The sequence below is a fragment of the Neoarius graeffei genome, chromosome 13, assembly GCF_027579695.1.
Source record: "Neoarius graeffei isolate fNeoGra1 chromosome 13, fNeoGra1.pri, whole genome shotgun sequence".
In the NCBI taxonomy this organism is placed as follows: domain Eukaryota; kingdom Metazoa; phylum Chordata; class Actinopteri; order Siluriformes; family Ariidae; genus Neoarius; species Neoarius graeffei.
The window spans coordinates 8,702,715-8,728,720 of NC_083581.1; the positions used below are offsets into that span (position 1 = coordinate 8,702,715).

Below are 26,006 nucleotides of genomic sequence, written 5' to 3' on the forward strand. Positions count from 1 at the left end.
TATTTTTCTCTCTTTTTAAATCACGGGTTTGATAACTGCTAGTTTAAAGGATTTAGGTACATAGGCAGTGATAAAGGAAGAAATGATTATTTTTAGAAGAGGTTCAGTTGCTTCTGATATGAGTTGTTTGAAGATTCATGTTGGTCAGGGATCCAGTACCCAAGTTGAAGGTTTTGATGAGGAAATTAGTGAAGTTAGTTTAATTTCTCAAAGGGGAGTAAATCATTTGAATTACTGATCTGATAGTAATATTGTCGTCATCTTAAATTATCTGTCTTTAAATAAATAGCTTGAATTTTTTGTCTGATATTTTCAATTTTGCCACTGAAAAAAATGTATGAAGTCATGACTACTGTATATTGAAGGTGTGCATGTGTCTATGGTGGTCTTATTCCTATTTGATTTTACTGGAGTATTAGATAAGAATCAAGGATTCTTTTTGTTATCTTCTATTAGGGTGGAGGGATACATTGTTTGAGAAATCATTTTTTGTTGGGTGCCAGTGAGGTTCTAATTTTTGAGTGGTCTCTTTTAAGGGGCATGCGTAATTGTTATATCAGGGTGCTGATTTTTTTCTGGCGGCACGGTGGTGTAGTGGTTAGCGCTGTCGCCTCACAGCAAGAAGGTCCTGGGTTCGAGCCCCGGGGCCGGCGAGGGCGTTTCTGTGTGGAGTTTGCATGTTGTCCGTGTGGGTTTCCTCCGGGTGCTCTGGTTTCCCCCACAGTCCAAAGACATGCAGGTTAGGTTAACTGGTGACTCTAAATTGACTGTAGGTGTGAATGGTTGTCTATGTGTCAGCCCTGTCTATGAACAGCCCTGTCACCTGGCGACTTGTCCAGGGTGTACCCCGCCTTTCACCTGTAGTCAGCTGGGATAGGCTCCAGCTTGCCTGCGACCCCGTAGCATACCTGTCAACCCTCCCGTTTTTCCCGGGAAGTCCCTTATTTTGACTTATTTCCTGCTGTCTTCCCGTTTTTTTATTTTCCCGAAAATATCCCGTATTTTCACATTATATAAAAGTCGGTAGGTCCAGAATTCATGACGTGCCTCTGACAGGAGTTTACAGCAGGAAGTCGGGCCATGAATTCACGTCCCCGCCCTCTCCAGTACAGCAGGTGGCAGTCTAGTAATTACACATTGATTTTAATTGCATGTCTGTGAAGAAGACTGTCCACAGACAAGGGGTATGAACATAGACATCCTATGGGTATGAAGACTTACGCAAGCACAGCCCAGCACTCACATTATGATTTACAGGAAATCAAAGTACTGACTTTGATGACAAGATGATGTGTGTGTCTGTTTTAATTGTAGATGTTTATATCAGTATGTTTAGTTTTATTTTAACTGCACATTGGAGCCTAGTCAAATGAAATTTCAATCTTCTGTGCTAACATATATTGACTTTGACATGATAATCAGCTTTGAATTTTCTTTTTGTAAATGTAAAGATATATTTTTATCCTTGGAAGTATAACCACATGTGATTAATAGAGTGCTTTTTTGTCACAAACTACCGTGAGTCGCTGTCACTGTTTTATACTATTACTTACTCGGGCAGTGCATTTGTTATTATGCGATGATGTGAGTTTACATTTGTTATTATGCTATGATGCGAGTTTACATTTGTTATTATGCTATGATGTGAGTGCATTCGGTTTTTGAGGTGGATGAAGTATTTCTGAAGTTTCAGAAGTGAGTAAGCTGTTTATTTAACTTTAGCTTCCCCTATGGCCCTATCACATGTAAAAATATTTTCACTAAAAATTGGAAATAAATTGTATGGTTATTTGACCTAAGGCCGCAGTTATCCATAAGTATGCAGTGTTAGGCTTCTCACAGCATAGGAATTTCAGCATGCATCCTGTCTCAGTCTGTAGTATGCTGAAATATTTTCGCCAAGCTATGCGTATTTTTTTAAACATAAAATGATTATTCATCATTAATATCATAAATACATACTTCCGTTTGTTTTTTTTATATAACAAACCAAACCGTTTGAATATCAATTGAAATTTGAGGAAGTTACGGTCATCTGAAAAGTACATATCGCTACCAACACAATGTAATGGGTAAGCCAGCTGTCTGAGGTAAGATGGCCGCCATGTGCGGACGTTCGACTTCGTTGACGGGCAACGGGGACGAGGCATCTAGTCTTCTATGTAAATCTATGGTCTGACCAAGGTCACTGCTCGGAACTTCTCACAAAACTAAAAGATGGTCGTAATTCTTTCCTCAGGGAGCGAGTTTCAGTAGACGGCGAGACTAGAGACATGAATAAAGAAAGGAGCGAGGCAAAACCAAAAAAGGTGTATTGCCGCTACTTGCCCAAATGGCAGGACGAATTTAATTTTGTGAAGAAAAGTCAGTTCGATTACCGACTTTCTGAAATTTTCGGAAAGTTCGACTTTCCGAAATTTTCCCTTATTTTGAGTTAAAATCTGGGAAATATCCCTTTTTTTCAAACCTCAAAGTTGACAGGTATGCCCTGTTGAACAGGATAAAGCAGCTAGAGATAATGAGATGAGATATGGAATTGTCACCTGAGCGCAATGTTACTTCACCTTTGGATGAAAATATAATGAGATGTCAGAATTGGGGCTTCATCTGTTTGGATTTGATGATGATTCAAGTAGTGAAGACGACGGAGACAACACCGGGGATGTAAATAATACGGTCATTTTCTCATAAACAAACCAGCGCTGACGTAGGATTCATAAGGAGGCGTCCCGCACGTGATGTCATGAAAATCAATGTTTGCTGGGAAATCCAAATGCCAAGTTTTTTCAGAGGCGGACGAATTCGCCTTAAATGACTTGATTTCAACTGAATTTTTCTGGTATTGCGCAAGGTAAAAAAAATTGCACAAAATGTGACAGATATTTGACCAAAGTTTAATATAAAATAGGAGAATTACATTGATCTTGCTCCTGAATTTACCTGTGATATGCACTTTAAGATATTTTCACTTTTTAACATTTTTTTAAGCTGATTACACACTTTTAGCCTTTTTTTCCCCCTTGTTGGAGACTAATTTTGGGGATCTGGGACAAAAATGGGGTTAAATTTATTGTGCATCCCAAATGTGTAGTATAAATATAGCTATCTCAGCTTAAAGAATATCGCAAATGTGCTGATATTTTCAAGCATGTTTGAAATTGTAGGCAGTGAGTGCTGTGTAATTGCCTCTACAACATACAACAAGAAACGAGATAACACAACCCTTCCTCTACATTTTTCACTTACTTCCATTTCTTTCTGTTTCCTTGATTTTTGTCAGAGGCAGGTGCTAGTTGGATAATTTGCCTCGCTCGTAATAACTTTTTGTTATTGCTAGAACCTATTTCTTCGCTCTTGTGGTAATGGGAAGCACCAAGCTGTTAACGTAATCTTGGTAAATTAGAATCCTCACATCTAATCTCTTCAAGGATATGCATCAACTCTTATTAGCCAAAGATAATTATAAATCCATCCATCTAATCATCCTTTATCTGCATTTCTTATCTATCAGGGCCATGGGGGAAGCTGGAGTCAATCACAGCTGACTTTGGGTGAATGGTGGGGTACATCCTGGGCAGGTTGCCAGTCTATCTGGCTAACTAATGAAAAATCATATTCAAGTCCACAGAATCGAAATTTCTGATCATTTGGGTCTTAGAATGCTTCCAAATTTGCAGCAATGAAATCATGCTACACGTATATCGTTATCCCAATTTAGGTGAAAAGCAGTGATGATGGTGTCAAATGTTTACCAGAGTTTGGTTCGATTCTCCATTTTCCCTTGACATCTCCCAGGAGCTCGTAGTGGAATGGTGCACTGTATGGTTGAAGATCCAGATCTACAGCAGTGATGTTAGTCTTGGTTTCCTTATCTGACAAACACACATTTGCTTTGTTCACCTCCAACAGTGGTACATTATCATTCTCATCTAAAAGATGGATGACCAACGCCCCTGTACCCGTCAGTGGAGGTTGAGCCGTCGGTAAAATGGGGGGAGAAGAGCAAATTCGTGATTATGTTGTCTATGGAGTGTAGTCCATTCAAATCGAGGGGTCAGAAAGAGCATTTTATTCAAGATCTGCTCTTACCCTGTGGGCACCTGGTTAGAATCCTGAAAAAAGCCTAAGAGGAGTCTTCGGAAATAAATTGGAACAAGCCTACATGGCCAACAAAGACCATTCAAACCCATGAGCTTCATGAAAAGTTTGATGATGACAATTAAAACATTTAAAATAAAAACATATTTTCAACCTGAACCAGGATTTATTTTTAGCATGTTGAATCGATTGCTGGTCTTATATTTGATTATAAATAAATGTCAATAGCATCCCCCCCTTCTTTTAAGAGCTCTCTAGTCATCTCATCTCATTATCTCTAGCCGCTTTATCCTTCTACAGGGTTGCAGGCAAGCTGGAGCTTATCCCAGCTGACTATGGGCGAAAGGCGGGGTACACCCTGGACAAGTCGCCAGGTCATCACAGGGCTGACACATAGACACAGACAACCATTCACACTCATATTCACACCTACGGTCAATTTAGAGTCACCAGTTAACCTAACCTGCATGTCTTTGGACTGTGGGGGAAACCGGAGTACCCGGAGGAAACCCACGCGGACACGGGGAGAACATGCAAACTCCACACAGAAAGGCCCTCGCCGGCCACGGGGCTCGAACCCAGGACCTTCTTGCTGTGAGGCGACAGCGCTAACCACTACACCACCGTGCCACCCCCTCTCTAGTCATATAACTGTGAATTATCCTGGCTATGTCAAGCTAGATCATCAAACTATAGTCTAGTCTTTGTATTGTTATAGGTTTTGAACTATTTGTGCTCGTATATGAGTATTTACGCTGTATATGTTAGAAAAAAAAAGTTGCTGTTTAATTTACCATTGTACAAGATACTTTACAAGTATCTTGGACCTATCTGCTAAAAGCAGATTGTTTTAGCAATCTATTGCATGACAAATTGCTTATAAACTAAATGAAAAGTAAAACCAGTCATTTTGAATAAAAATTTTATCCTTTTGCAATAACTGACATAACACTAGCAACAACAAACATATCTATGTTGTGCAAATATATCAACATATCTTTTTGATAGAGGAAGAACATTCATATTCACTGTTCCTTGTCAACACTTATTCTTGTTGCAACATCATGCAACATTTTATGTAAGCCCATTTCTGTCATTTAGAATATTTGCGTAACCTTTTTTAAGATGAGAAAAAGTCCAAAGTGCTCAGGAATTGATAAACATATCCAGGGCTAAATGAAGAAATTGATTTTAGTCCTTTTCTGTCATGGTCTGTCTGACTGTCTTTTTCTAAGTGTTTTCTTTTTCGTGCTCATATGGACTTAATTTAAGGGGTATTGCCATCTAGTGGCTTTTTCTTGAACTGCATACCTGTGAATTCATTACCAGTTTGCGTTTGTTGGAGCAGCATGCCCTGAAGAAAGCTGGCTGTGCTGCTCAGCTCATGGTTTCTGTATGAAATAGCCATGTAAAATAAAGGCATATATATATATATATATATATATATATATATATATATATATATATATAGAGAGAGAGAGAGAGAGAGAGAGAGAGAGAGTTGGATATGAAGAGTGCCTTGGATTCCTTCTTTTTTCATAACCTTTTTTTTTTTATTTTGCATGACCTTTATTTTTTGGCAGTAGCAATATGTTGAAATTCAGACAGATTTAGGATTTTGAGATAATAAGTGAAGTGTTTCAGATTATAAGTCAGAATCTTGTGATCAGTGAAATTGTTGTAATAGTAAGTTTAGCATAATCCAAATTTTGAGATAAGTCATAATTTTGTAATAAGGCAGAAGTTTGAGATAATTAGTTGGAAATTGGAGATATTAATTTAGAATCATGAGATAACATGACAATATTTTTTTTTTGACATACCACTGCTGCCAAAAATAAGGGGAACAAAAAAAACCATGCCTTTTTTCCTCTTCTCTGCTTGGTGAGGATGAACTTCCACATCACTGCTGAATTATTCTAATGGCAATTAGATGAGTAGGTAAAGGTTTCTTTTACAACCCCATTTAAAGTAAAGTAAAATCAAATAAAAAGGTGGGGGCACTGTGTAAAATGTAAAAATTAACATAATGCAATGATTTGCAAATCCTTTTTAACATTATATACAGTACCGGTGAAATGTTTGGGCACACCTTCTAATTCAGTGGTTTTTGATTATTTTTATTCAATCAAAGACACTCTATGTTCTAAAGTAATGATGGACTGTTTCCCTTTACTTAGTTGAGTGGTTCTTGACATGATATGGATGACTACAGCTGTGGAATAGGGCTGTTTACTGTATTTTTATTATTTACTATTTGCCGTTTGGTCTCAAACACATTTAAGGTGGCAAGAAATTCCACTCCTTAACTTTTGACAAGGCACACCTGTTAAATGAAAAGCATTCTAGGTGACTACCTCATGAAGCTGGTTAAGATAATGCCAAAAGTGTGCAAAGTATCATCAAGGTAATCGGTGGGTACTTTGAAGAATCCAAAATATGCAACAGTTTTGTTTACCACATAATTCCATATCTGTTCTGTATGTTATTTCATAGTTTTGATGTCTTCAGTATTGTTCTATAATGTAGAAAATAGTCAAAATAATGATGATAATAATAATGAGTAGATGTTTTCAAACTTTCGACTGGTATTGTACAATTGAATACAATACAAAGACAAAATACTGAATGTTCAAACTGAAACTTTTTGTAAATATGCACTCATTCTGAATTTGATGCTTGCAACATGTTAATAATAATAATAATAATAATAATAATAATAATAATCATTAATAGGTTACAGTTATAAAGCACCTTTCTCAAACCCAAGGTAAGGATAGGGATATGTTTACCTTACATCTCCTTTGCTATTAACAACATTCAGGAAGGATTTGGGAACTGAAGACAATAATTGTTCAAGTTTTGAATGTGAAATCCTTTCCCATTCTTGCTTGCTACATGACTTCAGCTGCTGAATGGTCCGGGGTCTCTGTTGTCATATTTTGCATTTCATAATGCAACACACATTTTCAATGGGAGGCAGGCAGGCCAGTTTAGCACCCGCACTCTTTTATGATGAAGCTATTCTGTTGTAACATGCTGCCTGAGGGATTGAAGGTCATGGGCATTCAATGTTCATTTTTAGCCTTGTCCCTTACATGCAAAGATTTATCTGGATTCTCTCAATCTTTTGATGATATTATGGATTGTTGATGGTGAAACCCCTAAATTCTTCGCAGTTGTACATTGAGAAACGTTCTTAAACTGTTGGACTATTTGCTCACACAGTTTCTCACAAAGTGGTGAATCTTGCATCATCCTTGCTTGTGAAAGTCTGAGCCTTTCCAATTACCAGTTAACATGTTTACTGAAAGAATGCTGCAAACAGGTGCTTTTTGAGTATTCTGCAACTTTCCCTGTCTTTTGTTGCTTCTGTCCCAAGTTTTTTGGAGCATGTTTCAGGCATCAAATTCAGACTGAGTGTATATTTACAGAAAGTTTGTTTGAACATGAAATACCTTGTTTTTGCTTTATATTCATTTGAATATAGGTCAGAAAGGGTTTTCAGATCATTGCATTATGTTTTTATTTACATTTTACACATCTTCCCAACTTTTTTTGGAATTGGGGTTGTAGATTGTTGATAAAAAATATCTGAGAAAACCAACATAAGAATTACACTGACAATTGGTGGATGCTGTTATCTAAAATGACTTCCAGTTGAGCTTGGGAGAATAATGAAGATGAAGAATAATGGCATTGCTCAGAGGCACAACAGTAGAAGCTTGAATGTGCTGGGATTTGAATTCACAGCCTTCTGGTCAACAGCTCAAAACTATTGAGGTCCAACTTGTTAGTACTTGCAGTATATCAAAAGTCAAAGAATCACTCTTACTGTTTCTTACCATTTTCCACAGCATACATGATGACACTGTAGCCACGGGCGCAGATAGAGGGGGGGACGGGGGGGATTCGTCCCACCCAGATTTAAATTCACCTCGTTCGGTCCCCCCCACTTATAGGGAGGAAAAAACGTCTATGCTGTCTTTCTTTGCATAAGGCAAACCTCACAGAAAAATCAAAAGACTAATGACCATTCGGTTTATTGAGGTGCACAGCACCCACGTGCAATGAACCGGTGCTACAGGTGCTCTAGCCCCTGCCCCTTTTCTGTTTGCTGTCCAAAGTGCCCTTTTCATAGCGACTGTTTTGTTGTTTTGGTTTTTTTTTAATATTTGTAAAAGATAAGTTAGCTCCAACATCAATATTCTCTACAATTTGACAATAATATATGAAATTATAGATTTATAAAATAACGTTTTTCTATGTAAATGCGGGCATCAATCCGTGACGTCATGCATTCAGTGAGCCTCCGTGCAGAAAGCGCATGCAGGCGGTTGGCAGTGGGAGACAGTGCGAGGAACGGCATGGTGAGGTCACACTGAAAGTCTCCTTTCATTTCTTATCTGAACATGCAATATTGTGCAGCTTAGAACACAACAGTAAATGCGTAGGGTTGTTTATCATTTAATGAAGCCGCCTAGGCTATATTTAAACCGTTTGCTCCATCCATTTCATTAACGTGGCAGATTCGGAAACTTTAATAACATATTCTAGCAGCTTCGAAAACTTAAGGCTGAATGACGACGTCCACAACATATTCTATCAAGACTATTGTGTTATAGTAGCTTAGGTTAGTTGAGTTAAAACATAGGGAAACGTTTTCTAAATAAGTGAAAGCCTGCATTATGCAAAGATGCCAAGGAAAGAGAGGATAAAGAAGCAGAAAGAGAAGGAGCTGCGGGAGGCAGCAAAAGGCAGTGGATCTCTGTCCAGTTGGGTCAGAAAGAAAACTACAGGTCAGACTAATCTTCACTTCAGAATGAACAAGATCTATCTGACATGTCTTGTTACCAAGATCAACTGTATTTTCATATTAATGCTTCAATAAATACATACAATAAATAAAATTTGTTCCAAGTGCCCTTTTTTGAATGTTGAGCCCCTGCCCCTCCAAAGGTCTTTGCATGGTCCTGGTGCACAGCAGTACATACATAGTTGCAACTGCGCAGACTGCACAGGTTGCGAGCTCGAGCTTGGTTGCTATGGTTACCCACAACAAGTTTGACAGGCATATCGGGGACAGCTCCTAGTTCAGGACCCCAACACGGCATGATGAAGGGTGCCAAAAGGCAGAAAACGATTGCATCGTTTAAAAAAAAAAAAGACTGTAAGTAAACTGTGCCTTACTTTATCATATCACCTTGCAATTTTTTGATAGTCTGTTCAAAGTAATGTCGTAGTGAAAGTAAAATCGTACGGAGTAGAGATGCCTTTCTGGTAGCCTCCTTCTTTCGGTGGTAGCCTGTAGATACAGTGCTCAGAAGGCAGTTTTAATGTTTAATCTGGCGTTCCCTGCCATAATTTCAGCGAGCATATTGTTTCATAAGGAAACTTTGCGAAGAGTTGTTGACTGACTGCCGCTCACGCAACACACAGGCAGTTAGAAAGTCAGGATGCACTGGTTTACACTTTACACACACACACACACACACACACACACACACACGTAGCCCAGCCTCTCGCTATGTTTAACAGTTGGAACTTAGCGGTTTTAAAACTAGTTTTGCAGTTTTGCAATTTCTGTGCGTGATGATAATGTGTAAACTTTGGATTTCCATAGGCTATGTTAAAATGTTATTATTGTCCTGGCCTGCAGGTAGTTCCTGGTGATGGCAGTGAGGGAGGTGAAATAACATGTATACACACTACCGTTCAAAAGTTTGGGGTCACCCAGACAATTTTGTGTTTTCCATGAAAAGTCACACTTTTATTTACCACCATAAGCTGTAAAATGAATAGAAAATATAGTCAAGACATTTTTCTGGCCATTTTGAGCATTTAATCGACCCCACAAATGTGAAGCTCCAGAAACTCAATCTGCTCAAAGGAAGGTCAGTTTTATAGCTTCTCTAAAGAGCTAAACTGTTTTCAGCTGTGCTAACATGATTGTACAAGGGTTTTCTAATCATCCATTAGCCTTCTGAGGTAATGAGCAAACACATTGTACCATTAGAACACTGGAGTGATAGTTGCTGGAAATGGGCCTCTATACACCTATGGAGATATTGCACCAAAAACCAGACATTTGCAGCTAGAATAGTCATTTACCACATTAGCAATGTATAGAGTGGATTTCTGATTAGTTTAAAGTGATCTTCATTGAAAAGAACAGTGCTTTCTTTCAAAAATAAGGACATTTCAAAGTGACCCCAAACTTTTGAACGGTAGTGTGTGTGTATGTATATATATATATATATATATATATATATATATATATATATATATATATATATATATATATACACACACACACACACACAAAATGGAATCATTTGCTGACAGCTCAGTCCCCCTCAGTTCAAAAATCCTATCTGCGCCCCTGACTGTAGCCACTGTTGTTCACAAATGGTGATTCTCTGTCCATAACCTTGGCCACAGAAACTTTGCCAGTTTTTGGATCTACAGTCACCCAGTTATCTTTATCTTCTCCTTTCACAAAGCTAGAAGAAATACAGATATTAAGATGGTATATATATATATTCGAGTATTCAAGAAGTTTTCATATGCATCATAAAAACGCGGAGGTTCAGGTCGTGCAATGAAATTCTTACTTTGCTGCTCCCCTTACACACAACAATAACACATACACAAACACATGACAAAAAGGTGCCCAAAACAGGAATAAAAGTAGTAAATGTACTAAAACTAAAAAAAAAAAAAAAAACTGGGGGGGGGACCCTGAGTTAATAGATAAAGTAACTCTGTGCTTTGTGCAAACAGGTAGTTGCAGTGGGGATGCTGGAGAATGGGGAGTGCACGATTTAGACCCTGTCCACACGGCAACGGATTCAGGTGACTCCGATACAATTGCTTATCGTTTAGGCCTGGCTTCCACACGGCACCGGCGTTTTGGGTGCCCAAAACGCAATCTTTTTGAGAACGGGTTCCAGAGTGGAAAGATCTGGCAACGTTGCCGTTGTGAAGTCGTCTGGATGAGTAGAACGGATTTGTTTACGATGACGTCACAACCACATGACTGTGAGTGCTTCACGCCGGGTAGAAGTGTAACGAATATCACCAGGAAAAAGCCTTACAGAGCACTAGTGAGAGTGAAACACGAGCTTGGATATTATTATTATTATTATTATTATTATTATTATTATTATTATGTTCAGTGTTAGTTCACAGTAGTAATGCAAGAAGCAGAATAGTGACAGTAATAGTGAAGCAAAAACATGCAATTGTACAAACACTGCAGCTCTACAGCAAAATATTCATTTATGAAATGGTCTGATTCTTAACACCAGTAGTGCCAATGATCTTCTCATTGCGATGCGGTGCGAGTTGTCAACAAATCCTATAACTTAGTTCATGAAACGCGCTTACAAAATATTTTCACTGTGAATATTTATTGTGTAATGGTGCAAAGTGAGAGAGAGAGAGAGAGAGAGAGAGAGAGAGAGACTCTGCCCTTAGGGCAGAGTCAATCCCGCCAGCAAAAATAGGGAAAAAAAGGAGCGATCTCACCTCTTCAGATGTTGGTTTAAGTCCGACAATACATTCCTCAAAAAGGGCGTAGAGGAGCAAATTAATCCATCAACGTGTAGCATTCAATTTATTCCGGACCATTAAAGACGCCGCCTTCCGCGTAGAATCATACGTCATCCTCGCCGCCATATTGGATAGGTCAAAGCGGAGAATAAAGATTCATGCGCTGCCTTTAACTGTACCAACAGGTTTACCGTCCAAACAAGATCACATGGGATTACCTTTCACAGGTGAGAAACAACAAATTAATCCATCAACGTGTAGTATTCAATTTATTCCGGACCATTAAAGACGCCGCCTTCTGCGTAGAATCATACGTCATCCTCGCCGCCATATTGGATGGGTCAAAGCAGAGAATAAAGATTAGCTGCGTTTAACTGTACCAACAGGTTTGCCATCCAAACGAAATCACATGGGATTACCTTTCACAGGTGAGACTGGAAAAATACTTTTCATTGTATTTGGTCATTATAATGTAATTTTACGAACAGATTTTCCTGACTTTGTGGCTAATATGAAGTCTCACGAATAATAGTTTATGCGCATGCGTCCTTACTTCTTCTATTGTTCTGGTGTCTCCGAAGCGACCGTCTTACAGCACCTCTAGAGGTGTGGCATGTGTATTGCATCGTTTTCAGCAAGCATTGCGTTGCCATATGGACCTGATATTTTACTGATCGTTGCCCATTTGGACGCGATATATTTTTAAATAACATCTCATTGCCGTTGTCATGTGGATGTAGCCTGTGTTGTGGGTGTGTGTTGTCCTTAATAATGTTATGGGCCCTCCTGATGGCCCTGGTGTTGTAAATGCCCTGTACTGATGGGAAGGCTGTTCCAGAGATGGACTGGGCAGTCTTTATCACCTGTTGGAGAGCCTTCTTGTCCTGAGCAGTGCAGAGATTATTTTCCTGGCACCAGGAAATATCCAGTTGCAGTTCTTGGTAATTAATTCATTTGAACATTTGGATCCAAGTATACTGTTCATTTTTAATTGTCATTTTAGATCATGTGTGGACAAACCTGTGTCCAGAATCTGGCCTGGCAACCTATTTTAACTAGCTCTTGATGTGCTTAAAAAACAAACAAACAAAAACCCTACAAATAAGCTAATATTTCTTACTTGACTGCAAACAAAAGTTGAGCCAATTTAGGATTTGTCAGAAAAAATGGGTAGCACTGTCGCCTCACAGCAAGAAAGTTCTGGGTTCAAGCCCAACGGCAAACAGGGGCCTTTCTGTGTGGCACTTGCATGTTCTTCCTGTGTCTGCATGGGTTTCCTCTGGGTGCTCTGGTTTCCCCCACAGTTCAAAGGCATGCAGTTAGGTTAACATGGGGCAGCCTTAGGCTACATCCACACGACAACGAGATTTTATTTAAAAAAATATCACGTCCACATGGGCAACGGATCAGTAAAATATCAGGTACATATGGCAACGCAACGCTTGCTGAAAACGATGCAATACACATGCCACACCTCTACGTGCGCTGTAAGACGGTCCCATCGGAGACACCAGAACAATAGAAGTAGGACGCATGCGCATAAACCCCTTCTTCTACCCGGCGTGAAGTACTCACAGGAACAAACACACAACAACAAGAAGAAGATGGCTGCGACTACGCGAGGAAATCGTGCCTTCTGTGTGTACAAATTAGTGTTATTAGTGTGCATAGTTTTATATAACTTAATTTTCTTATTGTGTGTGAACATTTTGAAAAGCATTTTTATATAATTTATATAACTTTTTATATTGTGTGTGAACATTTTGAAAAGCAGTCTTATCCAATAAAAAAAGAAATTCAAGAAATGGTTCAGTTACTTGTTTATTTAAAAGAAAAGCTGTATACAAAAGTGAATGCAATGCAGTGGTTCATACAAAACAGCGAGAGTGCTGCTTGTTCTAGTCATGTGGTTGTGACATCATCGTAAACAAATCCGTTCTACTCATCCAGACGACTTCGCAACGGCGCCGTTGCCGGATTTTTCCACTCTGGAACCCGTTCTCAAAAAATATCGTTTTGGGCACCCAAAACGCCAGTGCCGTGTGGACGCCAGGCCAAAACAATAAACAATTTTATCAGATTCACCTGAATCCGTTGCCGTGTGGACAGGGCCTTAGGCTGAGGTGCCTTTGAGCAAGGCACCTACCCCCCCAACTGCTCCCTGGGCACTGTTAGCATGGCTGCCGACTGCTCTGGGTATGTGTGTGTGCTCATTCCTCACGTGTGTGTGTGTGTGTGCGTGCTCGCTCACTGCTTCAGATGGGATAAATGCAGAGAGGAATTTCACAAGTGTATGTGTGATGAATAAAGTTCTTCTTCTTAAAATCCTGAGTGTCTGTCACATTTTAGCAAAAATATTTTTGTCACACTCACAAATTGTACACGTTTCTCAATTTCTACAGCCAGAATTATTTTATGGTTTTAAGAGTCAACCAAATTTTAATAGCTATGACAAATGTTGTTCCGGCGGCACGGTGGTGTAGTGGTTAGCGCTGTTGCCTCACAGCAAGAAGGTCCTGGGTTCGAGCCCTGGGGCCGGCGAGGGCCTTTCTGTGCGGAGTTTGCATGTTCTCCCCGTGTCTGCATGGGTTTCCTCCGGGTGCTCCGGTTTCCCCCACAGTCCAAAGACATGCAGGTTAGGTTAACTGGTGGCTCTAAATTGACCGTAGGTGTGAGTGTGAATGGTTGTCTGTGTCTATGTGTCAGCCCTGTGATGACCTGGCGACTTGTCCAGGGTGTACCCCGCCTTTCGCCTGTAGTCAGCTGGGATAGGCTCCAGCTTGCCTGCGACCCTGTAGAAGGATAAAGCGGCTAGAGATAATGAGAAATGTTGTTCCACTTACTGAAATGAACCTCCACATGACATATCTGGGTCGATGGCTGTAAGGGTGTACAAGGAGGTTCCTACTTTTGTATTCTCCCTGATCGTTTTTACTTGAATAGGTGGTACAAATTCTGGTGGTCCGTTGATGTCCTCAACAAAAATTGTAACTGGGTAACGCTTAGGTGCACCTGTGCTGGACCCTTCAGCAGAAGTCTCTATGTCCCATAAACTTTGCGAAGAACGTTTTTTCACCTTACAGAAGAAGTAGGGCACTTCATTTTCCACACCGTTTGGCACATTTCTTGAAGTTTGCTTCTCATAATCCATTGCCTATTTAGAAAAGCAAAAAATAAAAATAAAAATTCACAGGTATGGACAAATTAAATAAGACAGCTCTAATTTTGCATAATGTTTTGACATGTACAGAAAAAACATTTCTAGAAAATGAACTTCAGCAATATCCATTTCTGCAGCTATAGCTGTCAAATTAAATTGCATAGATTTGTGGTGGTCTGGGAAAACTCAGTGGATGTCACTGTGGCACTTGTAAGCAAGTTCTGGAAAACTTACAAAAGATTAAAAAAAAATATGATGTTGACTGTAATTGTTTTTCTACCAATACTATGGTTTGACATTTCTACTTAAAGAAAATTTCCTTGTAACCTTATTATCCTGGTAACCAGATTTTAAAACACTAATAATTATAGTAGTTTTCATAAATATTTACTGCCCTTGAAATTTTATACAGTTTGCAGTGTAATGACCTGGAGCTGAAATGGACTTAATGGGGAACATGTCATGAATCTTGAATGTACACAAAATAATCCATAATATGTGAATGGGGACATTCAGTACAGTTTACTAAATTAATTACAACTAAAAGTTATGGAAGTATTTACTCCATTGCTGGGAAACCCCATAAGTCGCCATTATAAGACAAATTATTCAATGTAGTTGAGCTGTGTGCAGAGTTTGTTAGAAAAACAAAACAAAAAACCTAAACCAACAGCACCATGAAGGCTATTAAAAGACTATCAAAATCAAGTATCAAAAGAAGCCTTGGACAAAGTTCTGTAAAAGTATTAATCAGGGTTATGTTATCAAAAAAATAAAATAGAATATCCCATGGACCGTTAAATCAAGAAATTGCAAAAATGGAAAGCATTTGGCATAAAGTGACTCCGCCTAGAGAATGATGTCCCCTATATTACAGTGTCTAAGAGACCATGGGTAGCACTAAGCATTATGCTACCACCAAATTTAAATGTGGAGGTTCTCAGGCCAAAGCCAAAAAGTTACATTTTTTTCACTTGTTGACTGGGTATTTATCTGAGTATGTCTTTTGGCAAATGCTAAATGTAATTTCATATGGTTCACCTCCCATAAAGTACAGCTTTTTGGAGCATTGGCGTTGTGGTTGTACCAGTGAGGATTCTTCCAGCTCCTCCAGTTACTCTTGATTTAATGAAGAAGAAATGGCCTTTATATATCATATCCCAGTACGTTGGAGAACAAAGAGCTGGGTCAGCCATGATACACCACCCTGGAGAAGAGAGGGTGAAGGCCCAACAGAGAGTTAAGGCCCCAAGCCCAACAATAGGGGTTTCTGGGCTTGAAACCCCAGCTTCCTGAACAGTAACCCAGAACCTTAACCGCTGAGCCACCACAGCCGCACCTGCCTGCCTGGTCACTGACATTTAGTGGACATCTTCCTCTAGCCAGAACCCAGTTCAGTATTATGGCTGTTTTATGAATTGAAAGTTATTAATTAAAGTAGATTTATATCATTATCCCTATTCATTTTTTTTTCAGTTACAGGTTGTAATATTATAAAATATGTAGAATTTAGAACTACATATATTAGAAATTGTACAATTTGATCATGTGAAGCCATTTCTCGGGCCTCCACACACACATGCAATGAGTTTCACTCACTACGTTTACATGCACATAGAGAGAATCGAATTTCTGCCATTGCTCGACTGAAATCGAAGTTCAAAATGCCATGTATACACCTTAATTCGGCTGAAATTGTTAGGGTTTTGCTGGGATTCGAACCTGGTTCGTTGGTGTGATGATCCAGCAAACCCCCACTAGGCCACCAGGGGGATGACTCAAATGCAGAGGCGTGAGGCGGAAGTAGAAAAAGAATCAAAAAGGTTTATTTAAACTATATACACTATATACAGGGCAAAACAAAAGACAAAAAAAAACCAAAGAGTGTAATCCAAAAGAAAAGCAAAGTGCAAAAATACAAAAGCTAAGAAGATCAAAAAAACACAGTACAAAGGAAACTGGAGATAAACATAACAGCACAAAGACTCCGTGACAAGAGGACTGAACTCAGGGGTATAAATAGACAAACTAATTAAGGACACAGGTGAAGATAATTAGGCAATTAACACAAACACAAGACACAGGAACAGTGGCGGCCTCTAGAGGCCAAAATAAACACGACATGAAAAGGAAATAACAGCGGCCTCTAGAGGCCAAAACAGTCCTAGTCCTAACAGAAATTGAACCGAACTTGATTTCTCGGAATTGAGCTACACGACCTAGTTTATGCGATTTCTGCCGAGCTACTTTGTGCATGTATACCCTATCGAGCTAGTTGTCGAGCTACTTCCGGAAGTGACGAGTGACGAGACCACAAGCGGGAAACACAACAGCCTCGGTCGGCATGACAACAGTAGTAGCGAGCAGCAGAAGAGGTCAGGAGGAACAAACGAAGAAGAGAAAATGGCGATGTAGAGCTCTCTGAAGTGTGGGTGGAGCACAGAGGACGGCAGGACAAAGCTTCTGGTACTAATAGGCTTTTTATTGTCAGACTTTTCAGTTTAACAGCCTACTTTTATTCTTGAGAGAAAAACAAACACACACACACGCGCGCTGTGTTCTAGTCCCGGGATGAGCTGTCCCCTCTGCTCTCCCTCTGCCTCCTTAAATAGGGCGCGGTTACTGGGAAGACACACAAACACAGGTTAATTACCGTCAGGTGAAGTGATTCTGCCACTCACCTTCCCTGGCTCCGCCCTCCTGTCACAGACCGGCGCTTGACCACACCCCCACTGCCACAGGCAAGCAGAAACGTGCACTTCTGGAGCAATGAGGAGACAGAGTTCATGCTCATTCAGCTTAAGGAGTTGAATATATTAAAATTCATGGACGGGAGAAAAACGCGCAATTGAGAACATGGAACTGACAACTTTGTTTACACTCTTGAATAGCTCTTCTTCATGACGACAACCGGAAGTGTACCAACACGATGGGGCGTGTTGCGCCACCTGTGGCTCGGGTGCACAATGCACCTCACACAATAGCCCGATTTCATTGTGTGCATGTAGGATTGGATTTCTCTGGCACCCTGCTGGGACCTTCAGCTCGATTACCGACAGCAGCTCGATTTGGATGTGCATGTAAACGTAGTCACTGTGTATGCTGTCTATGAACATACCATAGACAACATAGATGACTGGTTTCTAGCTTGCAGTTTTTAAAAAAAAAAAAACTAAGTACCTTTAGAACAGTCAGGATTCCTTCATTAGTTTTGAGGTTGGTTTGGATTTTAACATAGTTTTCCTTATCTCCATGAAGAGTGAATTTACTGTAGCTTTCCAGGCTGGTGAACCTGGACTGTCTTTGTCATTGACAGTCAAGCGCAGAACTTCCACTCCACTATCTCATTATTTTATCATTCCATTACCCTGAAAAAAAGATTATTATATAAAAGTCTGAAATATCAAAATCAAGCTTTTATTTTGTTAGCTTAAAGGGTACCTGCACCAAAAATAATCATAGGCTAGAAATGCTACACATTTTGCACAAAATGCATTCTGATGACCCTGTATTGTCACACTGTGTTGCATAAAGCAGTGCTTTAAAATTCTTTTGTATTCTCGCTCACTTAAGTTCCACTTCAGGGCACTTGCCATATTGCCATTTTGTGGCCGGTGTCAAACATCAGCATGACAAAGAATCAATGATAGTATTTTTTGATAGACTCATTGATATAATTTCTATCATTGATAGAATCATTCATGTATCTTGATTGGCTCACTGCTCCTGACACTACGATGTAACAAAATGTACAAAACATTGTTGGAAAATGGTGGAGTGCAAAGCCTATCGTCACAAAAACAATAAACAGGATAATAAGGGAAAGCATTTTTTCTGTGTTCCATTGTCAGCAACTGAGCAATGTAAATAACTTGCTCAACAGTGGCTACACAATTTGGGAATAGGTCACACTTTGGAAACACTCTCCTTTGGTCAAAATTTTGTTGACTGTGAGGACCATTTTGAGGCCGATTGCTCTGAAAGGAATCTACAGGCTGAGCTCTTGGGCTACACAGGTCACATTAGACTCAAAACCTGTGTTGTGTCAACAATATTTCCATCCACAGCATCCACAGAAAGGGGATTCAGGCCATGTAAGCCAATTAGCTAGAAGAAATGCAAGAAAGGTATAACATTTAATTTATTAATTCACTTGTAATATAAATTAGAGAGACTGTTAAATCTAAGCTTCAGTCAAAAACACTGCCTTGCTTAAAAAAAAAGTGTTGCTTCACTGTCAAATTTTCAGTGTCAAGTTAAATATATACATGAAGGCACTTCCTAAAAGCAGAGCTCCCAAGGAGTGTAAAATGTGTTATTAAATAGCCCCACATTATTTTTTAAAGCAAATTTAAAATAAATGCTGGATAAAAAAAACCATCTATCTTATGAAAATGAAGATACAAATTTCATTGTCCGATGGTCGTGTTTATGAAACATGTTGCCTTGCACTTGCGATTGGGTAACGTATGATCATAAAAGCCATCCAAAATCAGGTTGATACTTTAATATATTCTCTTAAGTATGGAGCTTTTCTCCACGTGCTTCATGTGCAGGGAGTTCCACTAATATTTTCTGAAGTATGGAGCTTCACTCCACGCACGGGGAGCTCCATGATAAAGTCACACTCAGCTTCGAGCTGTCATTAGCCTATATTATAACCATATAAACTATTGTAGCATATTGCATGTCTATACCTGCTTTCACACATATAATAAATAAATGGGCTTTATATCTAGTATGGACACACACATGCACATTAACACACACACTACACTGAGTTTCTATATATATTAGGCTGCTTACAGATCTGTGAGTTCTCCATCTGGTGCTTGGCCTCTCACATGCCTACTTGTCATGGCCTATATACAGGCCATTTCCAGTGCAGGCTTGTGTTCAATATCTGTTTCCAAACCGTTTATCCATAAAACAGTTCAGTGACTTTGCCTGTATTATGTCATATAAAAGTTTGTGCTCTTTACAACAAACACATTCACTGTCAGTTTTCTGCTTGGCACACTTTCCACATCAGCACCAGATAGCTGCCGAACCATTTGACCTGCCTTCCTGACTTTGCACTTGCAAAGCACCACCGATTTCCTTACAGTCATCTGATAATTCACTGCTTAAAGTCAAACAAAACCCAAAAATAAATGTCATTTGCCAATGACGGCAAGTGCTCTGATATGCTCCCTACACATTTGAATTAAAACTAAAACTTTATAACAACAATTTATCCATTTTAAACGTTATGAGATTGCTTTAAAAATAGTAACACAGAGTGATCAAATAAAGGCTTCTAATTAGTGGTGCACGGTATTATCAATATACCGATATATCGCGGTGCAGCTTGAAAAAGATACGTATCGCGGTACGATTTTGACATATCGGTTCAGTCGGGTTCACTCGGGAATCTTCGTAAATTTCCGTAAATCGTTTGTTTAATCATGGAAATGTTGAAAATATTTGATCAGCTGCTTTCATTTTTTTATTTCAATGTATAAATCTTGAATAATATAATAATTAACTCGCAGATTTATTGTTTTTGAGATGATAAATAAATAGAAGGTTCCAGAATCCCTTGCTCGAATGCGAAAAATAGTTGCTTGGTCACGCTTTCAAAATGGCGGCCTCCGTTGACGCCGATGACTACAAGTTTAACATTGTGAAAAATCCTCAGGGAAAGGCTGCTGTTTGGCAGCACTTTGGCTAATTATTCGGAAGGGGGAAAGCAGGAGCGAAGAAAACGTTGCTGGGTGCAAAATTTGTAAAGTTATAGTTAAGTGTAGTGGGGGAACAACTAATCTAACAACACATTTGAGACGCCATCATCCGAGTGTTTCGGCTGTTTCGTCGTGCAGCGCTGTTAATAGCAAACCCCCCATGGAATTACAACAGACCATGCAACAGAGGAGCACTCTACATATTTCACATTCTGCGCCAAAACAACAAACTATAAATAATGCATTTTCTATTACCCAGGAATACCAGAGTACATCTAAAAAAGCGCAACGAATCACTTCTAAAATAGCAAGATTCATCGTGAAAGACATGAGGCCATACAGCATGGTGTAATCCAAGGAGTTCAGGGAAATGCTGGCTGAATGTGAGCCCCGGTATGAAGTGGCATCTAGAAAAACTTTCTCAGAGGTTGTCATTCCCAAAATGTATTCCCAAGTTTATGAAGAAGTTAAAAGCAGCTTACAGCATGCTGAACTGGTAAGGAATTTGTTTTACTGCAAGCACAATCTGTTAATCACAGTAACACATGTATGCGTAAATTACTTGTTTTATCTGATTCTGATTTATTTTCTTGAATTATTTTGACCGTCAATAGGTAACTGGAATAAAACTTAAAACAAATTGTGTTTTAAACAGCACAACATTGCATTTCATTATGTGGTAGAATATTAAATCATAATAAAATCAAGTATGCTGAACATTAAAAAGCAGCAATTGTAAGTTTGTAACATGTATTGCAGCACTATTGTTGTCACCCATTAACTAACTGCATACAAATTTTGACTCCCCTCATTAATGTATGACTAAAAGGCCAATGTTGAAAGGGATTATGCAAGCATAAAATTTGTTAAACCTATATGTAAAGATCTGAACGCGTATTTTCCACTGCAGGGGACATTCTTAACGCACAGAGAGCTAAATTAAAGCCTAAGCATGTGGACAAACTCATCTTTTTGAAGAAAAACATGCAATAGATTGAACACAGTTATTTTGATTTTTTTTAACGTCAGTTATTTCAGTAATGATTACTGAGCAAGTAGTTCAAGTTGTTGCTCTCTTGTCTGAATCTGAACTTTTGTCTCATTTAATTTCTAGTCATTTTATATATTTGAAAAATTTCTAGTCAGTTCTCGTCATTTTACATTTTTAAAGAATTTATGATCAGTTCTAGTCTGTTCTAGTCAGCTCATATTTTGAAGAATATTTAGTCAGATCCAGTCAGTTCACGTTTTGGGAGAATTCATAGCCAGTTCTAGTCAGTCATTATTTTCTAAGGAAAATAAAATATGAAGTAAACCTAAAACTTGATGAACTGAAAAACAGCCATCTACACAAATGCTAGCCTGGCAAGCCAGACTAAATGTGAATATTTAGTCTGGCCTCGATCCGTAGACATTTCCGACGGGTGTGGGAGGAACAAACCGCTGTCTTTCAAACTGTCTCTGTGTGTATAGGCCAACGCTCTGACCAATCAGCGCAACAGTGACTGTGATGTAGTCAGAGCGCGCAGTGGGGGAGACCTTGAAATAAATAATTTTTCAAAATGCATATTAATTAATAAACAGGTTCTAGATATTAAGAAGTTTGGAGATAATGACCACAAGTTTGGAGTCTGTACCACATACTTAACATACACTCTTATTTTTTTCAAGTGTTTTTCAAGGGTTTGCTTAAACTGTTTTTGAGAGTTTTTATTTAGTGGTGTTTGGTGAAATAATTTCCCTTAAATTTAAAATAATGGGAAAATAAGAAACAATCAAAAAGTAATGTTTCAAAGCTGTCTATTAATTCTTCATACTGCACAAACTAGCCCCATCCTTTTGGCTACGAGCGGAGCCAGCTGGTAGGTCAGACTTTTGCCGTAGCCGGTCGGCAAAACAGTGAAAACATCCTTCTTGAAAAGGAATGAGCGGAGAGCCTCTTCCTGCTCATGTTTCAATGAAAACTCCAAGTCTAATTCTTCTAAAACTGATTCCAAAGCGGAGTCAAACGCGTGCTGTTCACTAGCCGTAGCCATCTTTCCTGCTGTGCTTTCTCCAGCGTCACACAGCTTTGTCGCCACTCCTGCAAAAGCCCACCCAAAGAATCCAAACAAAAACCTTGCATTGTGATTGGCGGGCACGATTTGATGCCCGGGGTCTCATCTCATCTCATCTCATCTCATTATCTCTAGCCGCTTTATCCTGTTCTACAGGGTCGCAGGCAAGCTGGAGCCTATCCCAGCTGACTACGGGCGAAAGGCGGGGTACACCCTGGACAAGTCGCCAGGTCATCACAGGATGCCCGGGGTGTTTTTGTTTATATGGTGCGAGGCTAGACCCACTCGCTAGGCAAAAATATTTTTGGCTGCTAGGCGGGTGGGTCTAGTTTACTAGGCTACACAAATGCCTTAGTAGACATTGTTTTCATTTTTAAAGTGTTTAAAAGACTGAGTAAGAAGCCCAGTGTGAAGTTGACTTGATCTAGAGTAGGACATTATTGATGTTAGACAATCTTCTATCTGGCGGGAAGTGACAGCCTTTTACTCATGTTTTTCCATTCTTTACAAAAAGCTGCCAGATGTGTTGTGATTTTTTTCTCTATGCTCAAACACTACAGTGTTTGTCTAACATTATTTTTTATTATTCAAATTTGTGTAGATTGACTACATTGTAATTTCTTTTACACACAGGCTATTTAGCAAACTACTAGTACATGTAACTAGTTAAATACTTAATAAATCACATTTGTTTAATAATGATTACATTTGTTTCCTTACATAATTGTTTTGCTTAAAGAAAAGAAATGCCATTCTTAGACTAAAATATCATGTAGTAGTAGTGGTTAGCGCTGTCGCCTCACAGCAAGAAGGTCCAGGTTCGAGCCCCGTGGCTGGCAAGGGTCTTTCTGTGTGGAGTTTGTATGTTGTCCGTGTGGGTTTCCTCCGGGTGCTCTGGTTTCCCCCAAAGACATGCAGGTTAGGTTAACTGGTGACTCTAAATTGACCGTAGGTGTGAATGGTTGTCTGTGTCTATGTGTCAGCTCTGTGATGACCTTGCGAATTGTCCAGGGTGTACCCCGCCTTTCACCCGTAGTCAGCTGGGATAGGCTCCAGCTTGCCTGCAACCCTTTATAACAGGATAAAGTGGCTAGAGATAATGAGATGAGATATCATGATACGCTGATCATGTATCGCGACATATCGTGCTACAAAAATTCTCGTGATACCCGTCCCTACTTCTCATTAAAAAAAAATCCCCAGGCATCTGCATCTCTCTCTCTCTGTGCGCACGTGTGAGAGCGTTTTCACTGCTTCAGATGGGTTGAATGCAGAAAAATAAATTCACTGTGCTGTAATGTATATGTGACAAATAAAGGCGTCTAATTCTAAAAATCTAATCAGAAATTTTCTGTAACCATGTGATTTTTACTGGCAACAAAATATGCAAATCAACAGACTTCATTTTTAGGAAATTTTAATCTCACTCAGTTAGATAATGCATATGCAGTACTGACACAGATACTAGTTAACCAATGTCATTTTCATAATCCTTCCCACACCAGGAACTGATCTTACCAGGCAGTCTCCTGTCTCAGTACAAACCAGCTCTTGAGGCGCATGGGTGTGGCACTGATCTCTGTTTCTATAGCCCTCGGCCTCTCACCTGTGATATAGCTAGGGTTACAGTGGGGGACTGGTCTTCTGGTCACTGTGAGAGTTTAACTCCCTACTCGCATCTGTATTGCAGCATGTCTTGCCAGATGGCAGTAGGTGCCATTTTTTATGATGGTCTTTGGTATGAACCGACTGCGATTAGAACTCATGCTAACCACTAGGCCAGTTCATGGTGTCATTATAATAGTAATGCGATTCTTGATGTCTAAAAAGATCACTTTTCTCAGTGCATAAAAACAAACAAAAGCATGTTATATAAAAATTTTCTTTTTGGGGGGGTTAAAAAAACCCCTCTGTTTGTAGCCAGTGATGATGTACAGTGTCTTGCAAAAGTATTCATACCCCTTGGTGTTTGTCATGTTTTGCTGGATTACAAGCTGGAATTAAAATGGATTTTGGGGGCATTAGCACCATTTGATTTATACAACATGCCTACCACTTTAAAGGTGCAACTTGCTTTTTTATTGTGACACAAACAATAATTAAGATGGAAAAAACAGAAATCTTGAGATTCTCTCGCATAATTTGTACTCAGAGCACGATATCTGAACCACGGAGCGAGTAAGATGTCAGTGCCCAGGTACATTGTATTTTAAAAGAAAAACAATCTGTAGACAGGGTATGGGTACAAATATGAACAAGTGAAAACTCTTGTATGGATATACATACAAATAATTTCCCAGATGCGGATAGTCCTTTTTCCGAGGTTCATACAAGTATCTGGTTTCTCCACTGTCCATACTGACTTGAAGATCACTTTTTTGTCTGACTAAATCCAGGCTAATAAGTGTCTTGGCTATCAACAATTTGACGTGACATTTCAGGCACCATATTGGTTGCCTGTGTACAATAAAATGATGTGCTTATGGACTTTTAAGCACATTAAACTACTTATTATAGCTATTCAGGTAGCTGCACTTGAGTGCATTACTATAATTATGGTTTGTACTATCAATATCAATCATATTTAAGTGCTATACAGGTACCCTTTAAATAATTGTATTACATTTTCATTTGTTTATTTGGGGGATGATTGTATTCAACCTTCAGTCCAATCTGGTATGAGCAGACTGACTAGCAAGTTTGCTTAATGATATAAACAGTTAAGTACTTACTGTGTGACCAGTGATTTCAGGGAGGTGATTGTTTTGGTCGATGATGTTCAGGACCACTGTGCTTGTGCTGGACAGCTGAACTTTGTCCCCATGATCTTTGGCTTCGATTCAGAGGGTATATTTCTGTGCTTTCTCAAAATAATTAATAATCTTTAAGTCATTATGACATAATTTTATATTTTTAACATGTTACAAGCAAAAAAACAATTTTCAAATTTTAATGAATATTCTCTGGAACAGCAGTGTCAAACCTTGGGCCCACAGCCAAGAAGAAGAATTGGCCCTGGTAAGGTTCTAATCCTGCCCATCAAACCTATATTCTGAATTCTCAATTTAACAAAGGAGCACTTTTTGTTAAGGACAAATACCTGCATTTTGAATGTGCTTAGTTCTTTTTGAAGAACCAATTGGCCACGACTAGGCAGGGGGCCTGATCACAGCATGGGGAAATGTCTGCACGTGCTTCAGCGCCCTTTGTTTCAAAACGCGTCGGCTTCGGTCGGCGACCACTCTCACGTTTCACGTTCACAATACGACGAGGCAGTTTAGTTGGTTCACTGTCCTGCCATCCGTGGGCAGAGCTGTAAAATAGTTCGTAAAATCAACCCGAGAATGAGAGTAAAGCTTGGGTAAAAGCCACCACAAAACAAGGCTTCACCTGCCTTTTGACCAGCCAAATCTC

General features: G+C 39.3%; 1 pseudogene; it reads right to left on the reverse strand.

The window, feature by feature from the left end:
- Positions 1-3,714: 3,714 nt before the first annotated feature.
- LOC132897221 (cadherin-like protein 26) lies at positions 3,715-25,698 on the reverse strand (annotated as a pseudogene).
- Between the last annotated feature and the right edge of the window lie 308 nt (positions 25,699-26,006).